We start from the raw sequence: 20,111 nt of genomic DNA on the forward strand, positions 1-20,111 counted from the left end.
AGATAATACATAAAGACTTTTAAATTAAATACATCATTTTCCAGCACATAGCACAATAAACATAGCACCCCACATAGCACCCCACTTAAAAGACACAAAGCTGAAGATAGTGATTTTGTGAAATTTGCTTTCATAATTGTACAGGTAGATGGAAAGTCTCTAGGCATTGATCTGTCTCTGAGCACACAGTGCATGTGCTGGTCCTGCTAGGAAGATTTTAATCCGCATGTAGACTTTTAATTTACAGCTGAGGTTGTCAGCAAAATGAATGGCTTTCTTATTCCAGACAAGTAATACTAGAAGTTTCATGCTGGAGAGTGAGAGAAGGAGAGAATGAGAAAGGGAAGTTAAGCTTGACTTTTCTACCCCCTAATCTGGGAATACAAATTAATTTCATTTCACTGCTGCAGGACCTGTATTTTCAAACATCTTGACTGATTTTCCATTTGCTTCAGGCTGTATGTCTTCCTTACAGAAAAGTAATGCACAGAAGTTCAAAGTGACTGTGATTCAGTTTGAGTGTTGCAAACAAAGAGGAAAAACCTAATTGCCCCTAAACTGTGGAGAGAAGCATTTTGGACCAATTTCTGCATTTTTAGGATATTTAAGATGAAAGAGACACATTATTACTTTGTAGAAATAATGAAGCTATCCATCTAAAGTCAATTTTCTACTTCCTGTGTCTTGTTATTTATTCTTCTGTGAAAGAAACATGGATTTAAATTAATTGACTGTGTACACTAAGAACTTCTGATTATGGTTTTCAGTTTTTGTTGTTACTGCTGCAGTTTTGGATCCTTGCATATTTGTTTTAAACGTCCTGCAGCTTTTTGGCTTAGTGTGTCTCTGTGGAGTATGTCTTTTCTGTGTATACACAACAGCCGTAGACAGTTTGAGCTAAAAATGCATTTGGCTGTTCCCAAACTCCTGACCCACAGTTAAGGTGGGTTTCATAAATGTGAACATTTTTAATCTCCTCTGAAAATATCTAAAGTGTATGGTGCTTTTCCCTTTCCCGAAAAGTTTCTTGTTTTCCTTATGCCCTTTTCTGTTACTGTTCTCTTTACAGTTGGGTTTAATCTCCTCACAACAAGATAGAGCTCAAATAGTTAATCTTTATGTAACAGTACTCAAATCCTACCCCAGCTGTACCTGTGGCTGTTACATTCCTAAAACAATTTGCCTATTTGGCAGATGGTGTTGTCAGTAGAGAAAGAAGGGGATTGCTGGCCAGGTGAAAGTTTGATTCAGAAAGATACGGTTTATGAGATTTAGATCACTTTTTGTTGCAAAGAACCTTCCTGAGGGCTCTTGGTAAGAAGAGGCAAAACTTAAAAAGTAAGTGTCCATTCTCCATGTGTAATGTGGATAATTTTTGCAAAAAATATGACTGATTGAATCATGCATATTGGCAAGAAGGAGGGACATACTAGGTGAGTGATGTAGTTTATTTTCCCAATGAACAGATGGCATCTACGTCTTTTAATAACAAATTTTGCCCTCTGGTTCCTTGGTAAAACAACTGAGGTTCTGTGAAAAGCTTTTCAATTTGTGACTATTCATTGTTTTGAGATAAAATCTTTTTAGCTATTGAGGTATATTCACTCTGTTGCAAATACAGAGGAAAGCAGAATGAAAGGAGGACATTGCAAAGCATCTTCCTTAAAATAATTGATTCTTGAGTGGCAGCACAGATTTACAGCAGAAGTTGTTTGTCCACTTGTCATTGTTTTTCATAGGCTCCAAGCCTCAAGAAGTCATTTAAATTTGACAAAAAAACCCAGAATAGAAACTGTAAACCCAAAATTCTAGAGCTCATAGACTACATTTTAAATCGAAATCAGCAGGGTCTGTGGACATACACTTCCAGCCTGTGTGTATGGGGAGTGGATTTTTTATTTTAGTTTTTCCAGGTTTACTGGACAGACTGGGGGACTGGATGAGTGGTTATATTGTATATGTAAAATTGGTAAAACATCAGGAAGTTAGGTGTTTGTCCCTTTAAACCCCCATCTGTTATGTGCTGATGAGAAAAAGAAAAAAACAGTAACATAAGGTCATTTGAAATGAGTGGTCGGGGTCTGATTGGTAACTGATGGTAGAAAAGTATTGTCAGGGATCGTATTAAAATAACACAAAGTACCTGTAGCTCCCAGGGGTTTTTCTGTATTCATCATCATTATGAATATAGGATCTTAAAGGATTTGGGGAACTATCGAGTCAATTCTTTTTCTATTGCAAATAATCATATCTCACACAATTCTATTTTAAATACACACCATTTCAGTAATTATTTTGATAATGTAAGCACAGGTGTAGAGTATTGGACTTCTGAAACTCTGTTCATTAAGTATTCATAGCTTCTATCTTTATTGAATATTTCTGAAATAAAATAGAAATATGGCAAATATTGTAAAGCAATTTACTTTTTAAAGCCCCTCCTAGTGGCTATCCTATCAGTGACCGATTCGTTTTATGGTCATCTTTCACTGGAGGTCACTGTTGTAATGATATTACAGATCTGGTTAATTGTTTAAGTGTACCTCTCAAGTTTAAATGAACAGAGAATAAGAAGAAATGTGTCCATTATTCTTCCTAGTGAAAATCGGGTCAGAAGGTGTCCTACAACACAGTAGCCCTCTCTCCAAGGTATGTCAGTTTTCTGTGGAGAATGCAGGAAGAAATAAATACCTGAGTATTTTTCCCTGGTTGGTTTGTTTGGCTTTTTTTGGTTGTTAAGGTTTGGTTTTTTGGTTTGTTGTTTTTTTTTTTATTACGTCAGGTTTAATCTGAATTGAAAATGTAATGAAAAACTTAAGTAAGGATTTCAAATATTTATTTCTTGGATCCTATGTCTTTGACTTTTTTAGCTCCTATGTCAACGGAGTTTTCTTGATTGCTTAGAGATTAAAATAGACCATGAAAAACTCCTGCCCTGATGTAACTTTATAAAAGCATGCCCAAAGCTTAGTGACCTTCAAAGCTGGACCTCTGTACTGTTAGTTACAGTCAGATGGATCAGATGCTTTGTTCTCAATATCCACATGGGGTTGTTTCAGCCACTTGAGTTTAATTTGAGAACTGTGGGTTTGTGTTGGTTTTTAATCATATTTCAAATTAAAAGAATTTCTGTTTAAAAAAGCAGGATATGAGGCTCAGAGTGAAGTCCTGACTCATACAGTTCTTTTCTCTTGCCAACAATTATGCTAATAGAAAAAGAAAATTGCAAGATTTGACGATGGACGAGAATGGTCCAGAGAAAAATATGTTTTGTTTTGGGTCTGGTTTGGTTTCTTCCAGGAAGGCATGCCTGCTCCATGTTTTGTCTAGATTGGATTATCTTTCTAAATCACTGTAGAACAGAAGAGTTTTCCAGTAAACATGAACAACCATCCTTGCTAATGCCTATCAGTCTGGTTTTTCAGATGTTAGCACTGTTAAGCAGTTCCATGAGAAAAAGCAAAGCTAGCATTATTAAATTGGCAGAAAACAGTGGTGGTCTAAGAGCTGTATCATTTCATATATTTAACTAAGGCTCTGTAGTGTTTGTCTGGTTTTCTATATTCAGACCCACAATCTACAGCAAATTATCATTATGTGTCTTGGTCCATTGATACAGAGTAAGGAAATGACCTCTGTTTGCTGCTACGGAAATAACAAATTTCTGCAATTTCATCATTTCAGTAAAGTTCCTGCACTTCATTCTTGTGCCTGTTGCAGTGTGTTCATTTAACTGTATGATTTAAAATGGAGAGCATTTGGCTAATTAGCAGGCAGCTGTTCACTTAAGTAAATGACTCATAGAGTGATATTTATGGTGCATAACTATTTTTCAAGCCTGGAGAAACTTGTGGGGAAAAAAAGACACAAAAGCAGATGTTTATGCTTCTACATCCATGAGAAATGCTCTGAAAACCAACTGCTGCTTTCATTTAATGGCATTTTTCTCAGAACTTAGTGATAAACTGATAACCCCAACTTTTAACTAATATCTTTCAAAATTAATGAGATAGCACTGTAAAGAAAAAATACAAAATACTTAATTTCCAGTACTCATGTCAGCTAAATATGTAAAATGAATGATGAGACATCACATGAAGAAACCTCAAAGTTTATGATATGTATAGGCTCAATTAGCATTTAGAGTACAGGAACTTGCAATTTGAGTAAAGCATTTTTTTAATTTGCTTTTTTGTTTTGCAAAACAATTATGTATAACGTAGTTCAGCTACAAATTGGAAAATATCAACCCCCATAAGCACCATACAGATTCCATTTTAAAACAGCTTTACTACAGCGAAATTCCTACAGGGTTCCCTTCAGTCTGCTTTGGGAGTTTATAACATTATAGATTTTAGCATTTGGAATGAGGACATTCTGACATTCCCCAATAAGACTATCTTGTAGCTATGTTTCTTCTCCTCTCAGGCTGGTTGTCACAGAACCTAAGACATCATCTTGGTGTTTTGGGAAGGGTTGGGGGTTTTCTCCCCTCTTCTCTCTGCTGTAATTGGCCTGGCATCTGTCCTGCTGTGCCTCTCCTGCTGTTTAGTACTCTTCCACAGCTCCCTTTGTCTCTCCTCTGCTTGCTTTAAGGCATGTTCTTCTGGGTGCTCAGGTCACTCAACCGTAGCTCACATACAGTATAGAATCTGTTTCTAATAAAGAAAAAATATAAAAGAGAAAATTTTTTGTATTCTTCCCCACTCTCTTTGTCTTTTAAAACTGGGCAGTGCCAGCTGCTAATTTAAGATTTCTGAGACCGTTATCAAGTTCTGGGTACGAAGTTCTGTGGCATTGCTGGGTGGATTAGGCAGGTGGATAGTTTATTTTTTCATTTGGTGTACTCCTGCACCCTGCTTTCAAATACTTCTGAGACTTTTTCGTAAAAGCTATTGGTTAAAATACACAGTTTTTAGTTATTTTGAATGGATTTGGTCTTCCTTCTCGTATAAATGAGGGGAATCTTTTAAAGTGGCATATGTACCTTTCATCACAAAATTGATTTTTGGGCTTTTTTGTTTTCTTTTGTTTTCTTTAGGATAAAGAGAAAGGACATTTCCTTCATGTAGGCAGTATGCAGTTTAAAATTTTAGCAATACTCTTTAAGAGGGAGAATAGAATCACTGTAGGATAGGCATCTATTAAATAATTGTTGCATCTTTAGAGAGAAACCTGAGGTGGATCAGTGTTTTGTGACTATGGATTAATAGACTCAGCAGGATTCATCTGTAGTTTATTTTGTTCAACACAAATTATTTTAAGCTAGACTTACTGCTGAAAGGATAGTCAGTAGCAACCATCAAGGAATTGTAACCAGACTGTCCAACCCTCCATAAACTGGAACTGCTTTACCACTCTTTGTCATTGTATTCTCTGTGACGAGTCTGGAAAAATATCTTTCAGTTCAGTTTGGAAACAGGGTAAACCAAGATGGAAGGCAAAAGCATGTAAAGCCTAGATTTAAGTAACAAAATTGGAGATTTGTTACTTTTTTATCACCTGATCTATTATCTATTTTATAAATTTACAATAATAGCTCACAGTTACATTTAATTACCTTGGCATATAAAATGACTATCCTAGTTTTTCTAAATAAAAAGGAAAAAGACAGCAGAAGTCTAGAGAAGCACATATTATTGTCAAGATAAAACCTTGAGCTAAACTACCAGCCTTCAGAGGCAGAACAACCTCCCAAGCTTGAAAGTACTTTAAGATTTCACTTTTCATCTCCCAGCAGCTTGGGAACAATTTCCTAAGCGAGACTTTACAGCTGTTGTAGTAGTTATTCTGTGATATATTTGAAATAAAAAATGGGTTCTATACAAAGCAAAATTTCAGCAATCTTAAAAAGATGATAAAAATACTCAGTTAAAAACTATGGAAGCCTCTTGTAAAATGCAAGACTGAACTTGTTTAGTTGTTTTCTCATTGCTCTGAATGTTATATGACTTGGAAGATTGCCACAGATCAGGTAGTAGTTGAACTGAAAAATACTGAATAAACTCTATTAGAAATATGGTTATCTTTAGCAGACAGAAGAATTATCTGCTAGGTGGGTAGTCTATAATGCTGTCCAGAATGAGATTATTCAAAACTTGTATGAAAAATTTATCTAGACAGTGTGGATTTAAATGGATAATAGTAAAGGCTTAATGATAGTACTGGAATTGTAGTGTAAATAACAAGGCATCTCCACAGTGCAATGGTATACATGGTCATGTAAACTTCTATATATGCCCATTAGATGAGTAGTTAATAGCTCATTCCAATTTATATTATTTTTCTGATATTTAATGTCGCAAAGGTTGTGATTCAGTTCCTCAGTGTCACAGAAGTAGTGAACAGTCTGTAAAAGGAGTAACAGCAAACTCCTGTTGCATTTCCACCTGAGGGTCCTAAGGGATCTGGTGGAAGAGCTCACCAAGCCACTTTCCATCATTTATGGTTAGCCAGTTATGGTTACCCAGGGAGATCCCAAATGACTGGAGGTTGGCCAGTGTGATGTCCACCCACAAGAAGGGTTCGAAGAAGAATCTGGGGAACTACAGGCCTGTCAGCCTGACCTTGGTGCCAGAGAAGGTTATGGAACAGATCATCTTGAGTGCTATCACACAGAACGTACAGAACAAACAGGGGATCAAGCCCAGTCATCATGGGTTTAGGAAAAGCAGGTCCTTTGTGTTCAACCTGATCTCCTTTTATGATCAGGTGACTCATCTAATGGAAGGCTGTGGATGTGGTCTACCTGGACTTCAGCAAAGCCTTTGACACTGTCTCTCACAGCATGCTCCTGGAGAAGCTTTAACAGGTGCAGCCTTCACTGGGTTAAAAACTGGCTGGATAGTCAGGCCCAGAGAGTGATAGTGAATGGAGTTATATCCAGCTGACATAAGGTCACTAGCGGTGTTCCCCAGGGCTCAGTACTGCAGCCAGTCCTGTTAAACATCTTCATCGATGATCTGGATGAGGGGATGAAGTGCACCTTCAGTTAAGTTCAGAGGTGACACCAAGTTAAACAAGAGTATTAATCTACTGGATTGATGGGCCAAGGCCAAATTGTATGAGGTTCAATAAAGCCAAGTGCTAAGTTCTGCACTTGGATCACAACAACCCCATGCTGCATTACTGACTTGGGACAGAATGACTGGAAGGCTGCCAGGCCTAAAAGGGTCTGAGGGTGCTGTTTGACAGCAGCTGAACATGAGTTAGCAGCGTGCCCAGGTGGCCAAGAAGGTCAGTGGCATTCTGGATTATATCAGAAATAATGTGGCCAGCAGTACTAGGGAGGTGATTGTCCTTCTGCTCTCAGGACTGGTGAGGCCACTTCAAATCCTGTGTTCAGTTTTGTGCCCCTCACTATGAGAAAGGCATGGAGGTGCTGGAGCATGTCCAGAGAAGGGCAATGAAGCTGGTGAAGGGTCTGGAGAGTGAGTCATATGAGGAGCAGCTGGGGGAGCTGGACTTGTTTAGTCTGGAGAAGTGGAAGTTTGTGGGAGACCTTATTGCTCTCCACAGCTCCCTGAAAGGGGGCTGTAGCCAGGTGGGGGTCAGCCTCTACTCCCAGGCAACCAGTGACAGGACAAGAGGACATTGTCTGAAGCTGCACCAAGGAAGGTCCAGATTGGACATCAGGAAGAATTTCTTCACTGAAAGAGTGGTTAAGCATTGGAACAGGCTGCCCAGGGAGGTCACCATCCTTGGAAATGTTCAAGAAACAACTGGACATGGCACTTAGTACTCTGGTTTAGTTTGTGTGGTGATGTTCAGTCAAAGGTTGGACTTGATGATCTTGGAGGTCTTTTCCAACCTTAATGATCCTGTGATTCTATGACCACTAGTTATTTCTTCTGACTTCACTTCTCTATATTTTTCAATAGAAAAATCTAAAATCTCTAAGATTTAATATGTAATACCCCATCTCCATTGGAACACAAAAGTATAATCTTTGCTTAAGAATTTCTAGTAAAGGTTATATGTTCATCTCTTTGTTAGAAGGATAAATTACAAGACTTCCAGCAAGGAAAGAAAGAATACTTTTTCCATCTTATTTGAAATTTACTGCCTTTATGCAGTCCAGGCATACATTCAGTGAGCTGGCAGCATGTAGAGTGTTTGGGAACAGCTTTCTCAGATAAACTTGCATTTTAATGAAACTAGATTGAGTTCGGGAAGGACCGCACTTTCAGCTGACACCCATTGCTCCATCAGTATACATCTAAGAAAATCAAGATAGGAGTTGGTTTAGCACCAAAAAAAAAGGATTTATAGAGGAGAAAAATTAATCCATTATTTGGCTTTTTGTGGCATGTATAATGATTACCGATCAACTCTGCAGCAGACTTCATTGCTCCTTTTTTTTAGTAGAAAGCATATTAGTGCTTATCCAAGAAAAAAGAGGTGAAATTAAAACATCTGCTCAACAAGTAAATCTTGAATTTTTTTAAAGAAAATAATTTGAACATATTGACATCCAAACACAAACAAAATACATTCACTCTGATGTTTAATGCATACAGAGATAATGAGAATGAGATGGAGGAGAAGAGTCCTGGTACTCAGAAATGGAATATTATCTGAGGTAAATAAATAGCACATAAAACCTGAAGAGGATCCAAAGTAAAAAGGGGACAATCTCCAGAGTTAATATACAGCAATCATGTGAGAAGCCTACTAGGTTGCTTGCTTCTTTCTTGGGCTTCAGAATTTCTTATTAAAATGAAACAAAACCCAAATAATAAATCTATTTTTTTTTAAATCTGCAGTTTCATAATTGTCACTCTTTGTAGAAAATTTATGTGAATTTACCAGTTTCCAGTGAAATTGTGTAGTTCAGAAGCAGTACCGTAGCAACTGAGTGTCTTCCTGTTGCTTTCAAAACACAGTCTTCCACCACTAGATTAAACCAGTGCAGTGACACTGAGGGATTTATTTATTTATAGGCTAAGATTAATTAAATATTAATCACTTGAGCAATTCTTGGTACATTAGGTTTGCTAAATACACCATTGCTGATATAAGACAGGCAGAAGGCAACCACTTTTATGTATCTACCGTCCAAAGTAATAAAGGATTAACAACAATATATAAACCACAAGGTGTTATTTTATTGCACAGATATCCTGTGCTGTGATTCCCAATATAATGAGTTGAAAGTCTTTCTCAATGCATATGCACTCAGTCTAGACCAGGCCACCTCAAAACAGCAAGATGGCTGCTGACAGGCAGAGCTGTAACATCTCAAGGCAGTCTGTGGAGGGGACATTTCAAGCTTCTGCTCATGGGTGGCAAGATTTCTCATAGGAAAGAGAGTTTTCTAAAAACCAACTTGAAAAATGCTAATTACCGACAGGAATTGCTCCTGTTACATAGACCATTTAGTGTTACACTGAGCTAGAGAACACAAACATGGGTTTAAGGGTTTGGCAACAGGGAGGCTTTGCTCTTCTGGTTATTTGCAGTGGAAAGCAGGTGCAGTTCCACTTGGCTGAAAGAGATAGGCTCTGGAGAACCAACAGCTAAACAGTGGAGAAAATTCTGTATTGCCAGAAAACAGTGGGGCTGGGGCTGCTACTCCGTGCTTCCTTTCAATACCTCTGCCTCCTGTGTCTACTTGGGAAGTCTGCAATAACTTAAAATGGCTTTTTCCCAAAGGAAAACTTCCCCCAAGGAACGCTTTAGGAGAAATGGCAATATTGCCTCTTACTGTCTGCTTGGAGAAATTGAGAGAAATGCCTGATAGGAAGAGTTTCATTTGCTCTTTCCTAATGGACCTACAAAGTAATTCTAGGGAATAAATGATTTAACACAACTTCAAGCTATTGCCCAAAATTCCAGCAAAACTGCATGATTTACTTTAGCTTAAGTACATGATTGATAGTTTTATTTGGTAAATCTCCAAAAACGTGGTTTTGATGAGTTGTTAAAGTAGTGCAGGGGTGCACGTCTCATCTCTGTAGCTCAAATGGTAAGTGAGTGGGTTATTTTTTTCCTCTTTGACTCTGCTCTCTGTTCTTCAAATGGAAAATTAGCCTCTTGTTTTTCATACCATCCTCCTTTATATTTGTGACAGGAAAAGCAGGTAAGTTTTTGAAACCTAGCTGTAGGTGGTCATTTTGTGCCTCTGCATGCCTTTTTCAGTCCAAATGATTCTGATTCTATGAATAAACCTATTTTCCTCCTTTTAAAATAGTCACAATTTTGTAATCCCTTGCCAAATAAACCTCAATTTTATCTAGTTTTAAGTCATTTATGTTTTTTTTTTCCCTTTGTAAATCTACCATAACTGAAATGTCAGCCCCAGAAAATAAACTATTTCGCAGACTGTCAGCAGTAGGCAATACCTCTCCTAGTCACACGTACAGGACTGTAGAGGAGACTTGTTTAAACAGGCATTAGACCTTATGAAGTGAGTAATTCCTTTTCATTCAAGAGCAAAGAGTGGAAAGCGAGGACTAAAAGAACCTTAAACCCAAGGTTTGGTGAGGATGAGAAATGAGTTGCTAACCTTTCTGCTGAATAGGCTGGATTCACAGTGGGCCAGGATCTATCAGCCTAAAAGGTCACTAGTATTTCAACTAAAGAGACATGGCTACTCTTGGATTTTGTGTTTGTCACATTTTGTGAAGGTGTGTTATTATGTGTTTAATGATTACCAGAACTGCTTTGCAAAAAGAAAAATATACTTTATGTGGGAGGGTGTATAAGCCAATGTATTCATGTCATACTGGGACTTTATGCAAGAAAGTGTTTCCTTTGATGACTAAACTCCCAATTAATTCAAAAAACAATAAATGGATGCATTGAGGACATCATGCTACAGTCCAGGAGGCTTTTTTGTGTCAGACATTGAGGTCCTCCAGAATTTTGTGACTGCAGTCTGGTTTAATCATTCCCAATCTGTAGTTGTGGGCTTAAGCTGAGACCCTGAAAGTTTTTATATCTGTTAAGTCTCTGTTATAGATACTAAATTCCCTTATGAAAAAAAAAAATCTAAACCCCATTTTTTCCACTGCAAGATAAGTGCCTCATTATGTTTGTCATTTGGAAACATCCTTCTAAGACACAGCAGGGAAGTCAAGAGCTGCACTAGTCCCTGCACCATCACCAAAAAAAGATGTCATTCCTTGAACATTTCTCTTCCACAGATGGAAGATTAGTTTTTAGATGTCTGTCACATACTGACTGAGAATATACGTCTATAACATCCGCTTGATTATATATATACGTATATATATATGTATGTATATGTCTATGTATATACATATCTATGTATATACATTCACTTTTTGTCCATTTGGCAATAGCTGGAAGTATTTCTGAAGGTACCAGGTCTCATGCATATGTAACAAAACATGTGGCTTTTATGCCTTCTTAAGCAGTATCTGCTTGTATAGCACGTAACGTGACTTTATTCTTGTGTAGCATGTTAACTGACAGGAAAGAGAACAAATCCCACTCAAGTTTGCTTTTGGGTCAAATGAGCCTGTTGGTAATTTTCTAACTGAATTTTGAAATGCTGTCTTTTAGCCTCTGTAAGAGGAATATTCAAAATAAATCAGAAAACTCATTGCTGAATTCAACTGTTTTTAAACCAGACCTTTCAAAATAGAGATGTTGTCTTAAATATTATTTTTTTCATATAGTGAATAGTTAGAACAAACTTGCAGATTAACTTAGGACACATCTTACTCCACAAGACATGCAGAGAACCCCTAATTTTTTGAGAATTTAGTTACCTATAGGAAAACAGTTTGTGCACTTATTCAACCATCATGTTTAATTTTAACTTTACTGTTAGCTTTTAGTTTTATCATTAATCATTTGTGAAATTCTAGAGATACATACTGTATCCCCATATTTTTCTCCATCAGAAATTTAATCTTGTCAAATTAGCAACCCGTACCTCTGGGTGGTATTTGCCCAATCAGTCTCATCAGAAGTATTAGATAAAGTCACAAACTCACTTCAGAAGAAATCAGCAGAGAAGTGACCTTATTTATCATTGTAACAAATGCAGTAGTGTACCTTGTTTATTTTTATTTATGCTGGCAGACAGCAAGTGGCATAGTGTCAGGTGACATCACTATAGGAAAAACTCCAAGAACACATCCTTAAAAGTCTACTTTAAATATTACTTCTTTCCGCTTCTTTGGCCATGACTCCATTGTTGAATTATTCAGGTACTGCTCTTGCTGGCAATACTTTTGTCACCATATGTCAACATTTAATATATGTCAGAAAAGTTAACGGTTGTTTCTAAAAGAAGGATGTCAGCTTCGCATATAGCTGGGATGCTCAGTGGTCTAGAACAAGGTGGATGTAGATCTTTTTTAATATCCTTGGGTTTTCCACAGTAACATTAGAATTACCTGAACATTTCTGTTTTCCTCTCAGGAAAAGTTTGCTTTTTTAGTTTGCTTTTTTTTTTCCTATGTGAAAGTAGCAGAAATTTCTTTTTAGTCAGAACTCTCACAAGAGTGAACATTAGAAATAGCCCAAGTGCTACTGAGGATAAAACATAACTTACACAACTGGAGCGAAACAAAGTTTGTATGAATCCATAATGCAAGCAGAGTTTAAGAGGTACTCTGAGGTGACTCCTCATACTCTAAACTGAGAAGAGCAAGTTGACTGCAAATCCTAGTCAAGCACAGTATAATCACTTTAAACTCAGAAAAGTCCTTACCTATGTGAGAAAGGCAGGAAAAGAAAGCACATAAATTCTCCCTAACCCAGTCCAGTTGTGTCTTCTTCATAAGGTTAAAGGCCAAAATTTTGGCAAAGAATAAAATTTTTCCTAGTCCCTGAAACATAATTGGTAGATTGAGCAGCACATAATGAGTCCCACATGAGTAAAAATGCTAAATCTCAATAGAATAAAAATTCATATTGATGGTATAAATACAAATACTAGTATCAGTAGCTTCTTGTGCCTCATATCTGTTTTTGGTGGAAGGGGGCAGCCATCAGCTCATTAAAATGTAGGCACATCCCAGAGACACCAGCAGAAGCCAACTCTGTTACCTCAGTCTGGCCAGGACATAATTTGTCTTCCTAGTGCTGTACTCGTTGTCTCTTTGGCAAGACAAGTTTCTTTAATTTAGCTGCAAAACAATGCAATGTATGGACAATCATCTGGCCTTTTAAAATGAACTCTGGTAAGTTTTGATGCAGTTATCTTTTCTTGCTCTGTTTCTCCAAATAGAGGTGTGTTCATTTACACAGACAACATGTATTCAACTTTTGCTTCTATTTATGTCTCAGTAAATTAACTGGTGTCAAATTCAAAGTAGCTGTTAGTTTCTTTAAGAGACTCTCTTCTGTAAGGAGTTCTCTATGTTTTTTCAAGCAGGAGCAGTTCAAGTCAAAATGGTCTCTGTTTTGATGACAGTGTCCTCATGTGCTCCACACAGGACATTGTTTTCAGACCTTTCACCAGCTTTGTTGCCCACCCCTGAACACATTCAAGGACTTTTACGTCCTTCTTAGATACTGGGGTCCAGAACTGCTCACAGCTCTGAAGGTGAGGCTACACCAATGTTGTATACAGAGGGATAATCAGCTTTTTTGACCAGCTGGTGATGTTGGGTTGGATGCACCCCAGGATGGGGTGCAATTTGTACTTGTGCCCAGCATTACTTTCTCCCAGCTGCAGAAGCCAGCATTTGGACTTGTTAAATTTCATCCCATCCATCATAGCCCAATTTTCCAATCCATCTAGATCCTTTTGCAAGGCCTCTTGTCCCTCAAGAGAGTGAACAGCACCTCCCACTTTGGTATCAACAACAAACTTGCTAATGGTGCATTTGACCGCTGCATACAGACCAGTGATAAATATAATGAACAGAACTGGCCCTAGAACTGAGCCCTGAGGAACACCATTGGTGACCCATTGTCAGCCAGATGTGGTCCCATTCACCAGAACTCTTTGACCTCTGCCCTTTAGCCAGTTCTTTGCCCAGCACATCATGAACCTGCTCATCCCACAGTTGGGCAACTTGTCCTGAAGGATGCTATGAGGGACATTATCAAAAGCCTTACTAAAAATCCAGAAAAACTACATCATGTTACACTCATCCACTACATGGAAAAACTCACCATATGAAATTAGTTTAGACAGGACCTTCCCCTTGTGAACTCATGTTAACTGTGCCTGACGATTGCACTTTCCTTTAAATGCCTTTGAATAGTACCTGGTAGGATCATCATAATTTTTCCAGGAACTGAGGTTAGACCTCAGGTCCGTAGTTTCCTGTGTCTTCCCTCATGCCTTTCTTATAAACTGGAATACTGTTGTCTAGCTTCCAGCTAGCAGGCACCTCCCCACACTCCCAAGACCTTTGGTAGATAATTGAGAGCAACCCTGCCAATTCTATCCTTGGCTTTATCAGAAGAAGTGTCCAGCAGGTCGAGGGGGGTGATTCTTCCCCTTCTACTCTGTTGTCATGAGACCCCACCTGGAGTACTGTGTTCATGTGTGGAGCCCCCACAGTAAGAAGAAAGTTTGTGTTGGAATGAGTACTGAGGAGGGCCATGGGGCTGAGCACCTCTACTGTGAAGAAGGAGTTGGGGCTGTTCAGAATGCAGAAGAGAAGGCTCTGAAGCGACCTTATAGCAGTCTTTTAAGTACTTAAAGAGAATTTAAAAGAAAGATGGAGGGAGACTTTCTGTCCAAGGCCTTTAGTGGCAGGACAAGGGGAAATGGCTTCAAACTGAAAGAGGGTGGATTGGATATAAGGAAGAAATTTTTCACAATGAGAGTGGTAAGGCACTGGAACATGTTACCCTGAGAAGGTGTGGATGCCTCATCCATCCTGGAAGTGTTCAAGGCCAGGTTAGATTGGGCTTTGAGCAACCTTGTCTAGTGGAAGATGATCCTGCCCATGGCAGGAGGGTTAGAACTAGATGATTTCTAAAAGTTCCTTTTGAACTAAACCATTCTGTTATTCTATTACTCTGTGATCTTACAGAATTCTGAAAGAGTATTAATAATAGCTCTGGTGACCTGGAAAATTCAAATTGTGTGAGCATATTTTGCCCTCCTAAATTCTTCCAATAGATACTTTTTTATCTTGCTCAAATAAAAGATACCTAGCTTGAGAATTGTTATCCATTACTGTGTTTAAAAACAGGGAAGAAAGCCAAGTATTTTGAATTTTCAAATTCATCTCTTGTATTTTTTGTGAATTTTTTTTGCTATTTCTCATTCTTCCCTACCAGCTTACCCTTCTGTTTTAAAGACAGTTTATAGGCAACCATTTTTAAGTTAGTCTTACTATTATTAAACCTTACCTTTTTGCGTGTATCTACCATGTATGTCACAGAGGGCAAATACGTATTTTCAAGCTACAGCTGATGGTAAAGTTAACTTGTAAATACATATATCCATGAAGTTCATGGCCTAGTATGCCACTGAAAGTATGACATAAGTAAAATGAGACCCAGTCTCCGTTCATTCTTAGACAACCTGTATTTTGTACATCACCATAGGAAAGACTCCAGCATCCGGTTTTGCTATTCATAATGGGCTGGGCACAGGCTGACTTTGAAAAGGGCTTTAACTTTATTACTTGTATCAGTCCTGAAGAATAATTTGAGGGAAAAAAATTGTCATTCTCCATTGAAATATAGTGTTATAATGTTTATAAATGTGTGAGTCCAATCAATCAACCCCCAGTCTTGGGGAAAACAACTAGGTTTTATATCACATTTTGGCTTTGCACAAAATTCAAGATGACGTGCTCAGATGTTCATGCCAAGAAATAAAATAGATTGTTTCCAAATAAAATGCATCTTTGATACAAATCTACCACTTATAAAGCAGAGATTGAATACTTTAGCCCAAGCATTTTGACTTTTCTGAATCACTAACAAAAACTACAAATATGTAAAGAATAAATTTTTTTTACTTCTTTTCAATGCACTGACATTGTCAAAAGCATTGCTCAAACTCATATGAGATCTTTTTTGAAATGGTCACTTTTTATGCAAAGAAATATGAATTTAGACTACGAAATGTTTATCTTCTTGTGCATATTTTTGGTTAAATTATTTATGAAATCTCTTCTGCCAAGACCGGAAAGAATATTGCACTTTTGGAATCAACACAGTGTTGTTTTGTTATTCCTTAAGGTGTTTTGCATCTTCTAAGTGTTAATAATGTCTCTTTCCAACTCCACTCAAAAGTTTTTTAAAGCCCATTTTAACCATGCAATGTATGATCACACTGAACACTTGATAGAGTGTCTGGCCCCATTGAAATTGACCACAAAATATCCTTTGAATTCAGGAGACAAAACAGCAGAATGAATCTGGTTTCAAGGATAACATGAGTTACATGACCAAGCAGTGTATTTCTCCTGTTGCAATGGCTGATTCAGCTGGAAACTTCTCAGGCTTACATGGAGCTGACTGGAAGGTCAGGTCTTGATTCTATGCAACACCCTTATAGGAAGGGCTGGTTTCAAATAAAAAGTGAAATATCCCCCTAGATTTCAATATAAACAGGTTTGCCCTTTTCTTAATGCAGTAGGCAAAGAGATAAAGTAGTATCTGGGATTTTTCAAAGTCTCAGGACGAGATACTTGTCAATATAAGTTTTCCGTTCTATAAGTAAATAATTCCTTAGTCTCAGGGAGCATAGAAAACTAAGTTGTTGGGTTCATAACAGCAGCTGACTTCTCAGGATGCTTATTTATTAGCATTTTTCACCTGTCTTGTCAAAACTGCACACCTTGCAGGAGTACAATGAACAGCTGCAAAAAGTAGGAATAATACAGAGGAATAATGAAGGATCATATCAGCAATGCAACAGGTTTTTTTTCCCCGAGTGTATTTTATTCCAGTTTCAAGTGGTAGGAGCCTTTCTTGCAAAACTTTAATATTTATCATTTGAAAATAAGAGTCTTCCTTCGAACACATCTGTAGTAGGAATAGGAAAGGATGTAGTAGAGTAATCTGTACAATGAGTAGGTGGCCTTGCTGAGATTGCAAAAGAAGCAGAGTGAATCACTTTTAAAATTACGTCTTTAATTGAAATAGTGAAGCAGCTCATTTGGAGCTGTTTGCTTCATTGCAGCATGAAAAAAGTTTAGCTGAAGTTTCATCCCACTGGCAGCAGGCAGTGTCAGTGGAGATCCAAACTCTTGAGCCATTGCTTACATCATTGTGACAAAAATAGTGTCACTCAAGGTTCTTTACTATACCTGTGCTTTAAATTCTAATTCTTAACAGATTACAGTAATTCTTTTTATATATCTTATTAGAGTACAGCAAAAGCTCATTTATGGACTAACTCAGCTGCAAGAATTGAGCCAAAAGTACTAATTGTATGCTCTGCACTGTAAATGTGTAATTATTTGCCATTTCCTTTCAAGTAAATGGCTTGGTCAGTTACGTCTCTAATTTAAAGAAATTAAGACACTTTAACATCCAATAGGAAACTAGAGAATGACAGTAAGATTTCCCTCTGCACAAAGTATTTCAGCATTGAAACATGTTGGAACAACAACATATCTGGTTATGCATATATGGAGGTGGATGCATACCAAAACTTCTGTGATTATAGTATTCTGGTGTGGTTGCTCTGGTACTTCGAAGATCTGTTTTCTCTGTCCTGTACATTTTTCCACATTAAAAACAATGCTATTACTGTGAGATGGGCTTCAAGTAGATCCTAGTAGTATAAGGGTGAGGGTTAGATGAGCCTTTGGAAGAAATTAAAACATTCTAACTTCTCAAAAAAACCTCCAGAGCATCTTAACTCTGCAATTACACTTTTTATCAGTTTAGTGGACAACCTAATGCATATGTCTTAAATCTGATTTTATGGGATAAAGTTTCCTAGAAAACTTCTCAAAGGCTGTGAGATATGATAGATACAGCCTGTGGAAGCAGACAGCAGACTGCCTGTTTGGAAATTGTCTGAAGAGGAGTTGGAAAGGATCTGCTCTGAGAGCTCCTTTGCTGCGAGAGAAGAGGATTTCTTACAAAATGTTTCACTTCCACTTACAAGGTTTTTCAGCAGGTTGCTGACCTGGCCTTTTCACAACTGTGTTAAAATGGAAACCAAAGGAATCTTCTGGCTTATACTCCAGGAGATGCTAAGTAACTGGAATTCTTTGTTCATCATTCCTTGTTTGACTAATGTCTATGTTTCCTGAGTTTTCACTCTTGAATGCAAAGATATGTTTAATTACTCCTGTTCATGAAATCCATAAGTTTCAGTACCTCATTTATAGCTAGGCTGAATATAATAGAGATTTCTTTCTCTCATGCTTGGAAAGGAAATCTTTGCCTGGTCTCGGGTGAATAGTTACTGCATTTTGTGGCTTTATTTAAAAATTAACCAGGAAATAAAATACTTTCCTCTGTAATGGAATAAAGTATAACCTGTTAATATTAAGTTACCATGTCTTTTACATTTCCAAATGTACAGGGACATTTGCTTAATGTAACAGTAGAGAAAGGGATTAGTTTGTGTTTCTGTCATTGAAAGCTCTCTTTCATCTTCCTGTATTCTCTTTGAAGTAGTGTGAGTAACACTTTAAAATGTGTCAAAAGTTATTCTGACTTGGGAATGGGTACTGACCCAGAAATCTAGTGATCATTTACAAGTTTAAACACAATAGCACTTTTTTCATGTGAAATCCCAGCTCCATGCAACTTCTTAGCACAGATTTTCTTCATTTTGCTGTACTTTCATGGCACTTATTGTTTTTCCATTGGGAAGAGCATAATCTATTATTTAACTATAGCTTCAAGCAGCCTCTTTGCATGCTTCTTTCAAATATGAAGCAGACAGCACTTTTTCAGCAGAAGAGTAAGTTTTATGGAACATAACACTTCATTAAAAAGTTTCTAAGTTAAATTTATGTATTTGTACCTACTTATTTGTAATGCATGATTTTCATTTTGTTTTGCATAAGTAAAGCCTCTGTGCAGTATTTTAGGAAAGGACACATGCAAATCCTTTTTGGGTCTGGGCAAAATTACCTGTTCCTTTCCCTATAGTAGTGGAAAGATTATTGTGCTGTCTTGTGACTTGCAACATAAGGAATTCCTTCTTTCTCATGGTCCATAAAAAATTGAAAACCAAGAGTAGTGCTGTACTCTATCTGTAACAGTGTAGCAGAATTGCGTTTATCATTTCAGTCTGTTAGCAGGTGTTGATCCTCAGAGGAAATGATAGCACAGGGAGTTCTTATGCTACACAGGTAGAAAGGAGTCCTGGTGGGCCCCACCAGGGAAGAATGTAGGCAATGGCTAAAGCGATATTTGGTTAGGTCTTGTGGAAAAAAATCAATTTTGGAAAAAGAATAACTGAAGTGCTGAGTACCTCAGATAACTTGACTCATGGTATTACATTGCTTGAGTGAGGACACTGTCATATAGAAAGCCCTATCCTTCGTGTAACACATTATATCAGCTGCAACAATATGCAAAGAAAGGAACACATTGCCCCATGCTGCAGCTTAACTCCAGCTCTTTACATTTTTTCAAGATTCTGAGCACGGTCAGGTAGCAGCTGTTTCGTATTTTCAGTTCATGGAGATATAACTTTGCTTGATTTTGCTAAAACCTAGGATCCAAAATGGTCAATATTCAGTCTCAACCAAATATCTTGTAGTTTATCAGGATTCTTTCTTACCACAATGTTGATAAGTACAGTCTCAGAAGTGTTCCCATTACAGCATGGAAGTATCTGATATAGCACTTTAGATTGTGATGGGTTTAGACTGTTTTATAAATTATGTATTTCTACTTCACTCTCTGTCTCAATCCTCCAGTATTATGTTTACAACAATATACAGAGCTTACAAATATGCATAGAGGAATAGCCCAGTAAAGACTTTTTACACTTAGAAAATGCCATTAACATTTCAAAGTTTTCCCCTTTCACAGTAAATATGACACCAAACTTGTGTGTTTAAGATATGATTTAGGGACTTGGTATACACTTGTTTGGAATATATAGCATATCTCAGACATGGCTTGGTTGCTCATGAATACATTCAGGTAAATTTTTCATACAGAGTAAAAAATCCATCATAACGTTTGTGCATTAGAAATACTTGTAGCACTCTATTACTTCATTCACATACATAATC

The 20,111-nt window shown here is 37.4% G+C and overlaps 1 protein-coding gene across 13 annotated transcripts in view; it reads left to right on the forward strand.

The window, feature by feature from the left end:
* The window catches only part of DLGAP1 (DLG associated protein 1), a 413,568-nt gene that overhangs the window by 218,287 nt on the left and 175,170 nt on the right, over positions 1-20,111 (forward strand). The gene's annotated exons all lie outside the window — the stretch shown is intronic.

This window comes from Manacus candei, unplaced genomic scaffold (genome assembly GCF_025592945.1).
Source record: "Manacus candei isolate 608988 ecotype Guabito, Panama unplaced genomic scaffold, ASM2559294v1 h1tg000008l, whole genome shotgun sequence".
Classification (NCBI taxonomy): Eukaryota; Metazoa; Chordata; class Aves; order Passeriformes; family Pipridae; genus Manacus; species Manacus candei.